This window comes from Notothenia coriiceps, unplaced genomic scaffold (genome assembly GCF_000735185.1).
Source record: "Notothenia coriiceps isolate Sejong01 unplaced genomic scaffold, NC01 NC01_scaffold00002286, whole genome shotgun sequence".
Lineage (NCBI taxonomy): Eukaryota > Metazoa > Chordata > Actinopteri > Perciformes > Nototheniidae > Notothenia > Notothenia coriiceps.
The window spans coordinates 1-2487 of NW_011334987.1; the positions used below are offsets into that span (position 1 = coordinate 1).

Consider the following 2487-nt stretch of genomic DNA (forward strand, 5'->3'; position numbering starts at 1 on the left):
CCTATCCCCTGTGTGAACTATAGCGGTCACATGACTTCACGTCACCACCGCTAAGCTAAAGGTGGCTAATGTTGGGCTATAAAGGAACTACAGCACGGTCACATGACTTCACGTCACCAACGCTAAGCTAAAGGTGGCTAAAATTGGACGTGATGACGTTTACTCGTCTCATTTAGACACTTGCTAGCAACCGCTGTTTTCACCAGTGGGGTATTTGACCTATTTTATGTCGTAGAACACAACGTTAAATCTCTTCAGCTTGTGTAAACCGCAGACCTTATTTTAGGATAACTAACAAAAACACATTTTTTTATAAACCATTGACTTCGAAGCGAGCAAATCAGAAGTGCTAAATTGCTGACTAACTCCCGGGGCTAAGGACTCATTCCTGCAAAGTCACTCCCTGGAAATGATCATCAAGAATATAAAAAAGCGAACATGGCTATTATTAGTCCATCTCGATTATCATTGGTCGAGGAGCAGACTGAAGATCATTTACTTGCTTCACTTGTTTTAATATAATCAAATATAAAGTTAATGGCTTCTGTTTCCTCGTGAGCTTTTGACAACTCCTCAGCTCATAAAGTACTTCTGTTCATTCACTGATGTATTTTATGGCAACATGAAAGAAATACAAAGTTATTGGATAATATTTCAGGATGCATCTCAGCTTACTGTATCTCTGCAGGTAGCTCACCCACTCTGGAAAAAGTGACTTTGTGAGACCAAAATGAAAGGTGTCTTCAGTGTTTCTGACATATTTCATTATATTTCGTGATGCAGGTACCTCACCCACTCTGAGCTCTCCCCCCTGCGCGCCCCTCTCATCCCGATGGAGCATTGCACAACCCGATTCTTCGAGGAATGCGACACCGACAACGATAAATACATCGCCCTGGAGGAGTGGTCCAACTGCTTCGGCATCAAAGAGCGTGAGTATCCACCGTGTGCATGGAGAGGATCACCAAACAACAGAAACATCACGTTTAATACAATGCAAAAAGCATAGCTAAACTGCACCAAGAAGTACTTTAATACTATTTAAACATATTTGATTTCTTACTTTAATTGGCTACAGTTCCTATAGTACATCAGAGTTACATACATTCACTGTTAAAGACGATATGAAAAGCAACAATTGGAATATTAGGTATTGTTTGTTCTTTAATGGAAAACAGAGAAAAATATCACAAGAAAAAAGTTTAAAAATTCGTTTTTTTTGGCTTAATTTTCATGCATTGGAAAAACTATGTGTAGATTTTACTTTGTTGAAATGTATTGTTTTTTTATCCGATTACTCCTTAAATAATCAAAACTCTAACAAACTTAAAAATATTTAAAAATAAGTCAATAGTTATGAATTGAATAAAATGTGTAAGATATTAATTTGCACAGATTTCTGCCCATTCTGAAGAAATATGTATGTTCTTTAATTAACAAAAAATACTTGTTTAATACATAAAATGTGATTATACATAATGATTAATTAATTTGATTACATTTGTAAGATATTGCATTTGCACATTTTGGTCGTTTTTGTGTTTTTTTTATGTATTAATAAGTATTTTTAACCACTCCTGTTACGCTTTATGAAAGTCCTTATTTCCCTTTTATCAGAATGTGAATTTTCTCATGATTTTTTGAAATGTTTTTGTGTTTGCAGAGGATATGGACAAAGACCTCATCGTCTAAATTCCTCGCTCTACGAAAACTGCTCGTCACTACTAACGGGACAAGGTGCTGATCCCTAAGTTAAAAGATAAATCACAGTAACGGTGCTAATTGCAAAATGGTTCATCTTGCTTGTTGTGTTTGAATAACAACCGTTTCGTAACTATACCACTAAAAAAAAAAGATTACAAAACGTGCACAATCTGTTCTAATAACCCTCACATGTTGGTAAAACCATGGTGTGTTGAACCCAGTAAAGAAAGACCTCGATGTAAATGTGTTATATATGTTATGGTTCGTTCAGGGCATTTTAATTGGACATTAATTGGATTTGAGGAGACAAAGAATGTAAAGTGGAAAATAAAGTTTCTAAATAAATGCTTCCTCTGATTGCTTTCTACAAAACTACTGTTGGTTAGTTCAAATCTTTGTGTTATTGTTCTTTTACAAGTTGTTTTTTATTTTCTCCCCAGACGAGGACACGCGTGTTTACACTGATATGAGAAAGAGGATATATTGTTTTAACGAGGGGGAAATCTCGCAGGCTGAGAGTCTTTTCTCATAATGAACATGTTTCTACTGAGAGCACAAGCTTCCCATGAATAAAAGACTATGAAACGTTCTGGAAATCTCTGCATGCTTTCATATCTCTCCTGGGAAAAGTCATCTCTTCACGTTTCTGTCTTTAAAGCATTAGGAATGTCGTTATAAGAAGCGTCTGATCCTCACAGGTCACTTGTTTCGCATTATGTGACTCTGAATGCCGCCGTCGTGCAGCTTTTAAAGAGGGTCTATTCTGATTTGTGTGGTGTTCCC

The 2487-nt window shown here is 36.3% G+C and overlaps 1 long non-coding RNA gene across 1 annotated transcript; it reads left to right on the forward strand.

Moving 5' to 3' along the window:
• The first annotated feature begins 745 nt into the window (after positions 1–745).
• On the forward strand, positions 746–2054 carry LOC104966977 (uncharacterized). The gene is made up of 2 exons (XR_800710.1): positions 746–932; positions 1664–2054. It is a non-coding gene; the product is annotated as an uncharacterized lncRNA (long non-coding RNA).
• The last annotated feature ends 433 nt before the right edge of the window (positions 2055–2487 follow it).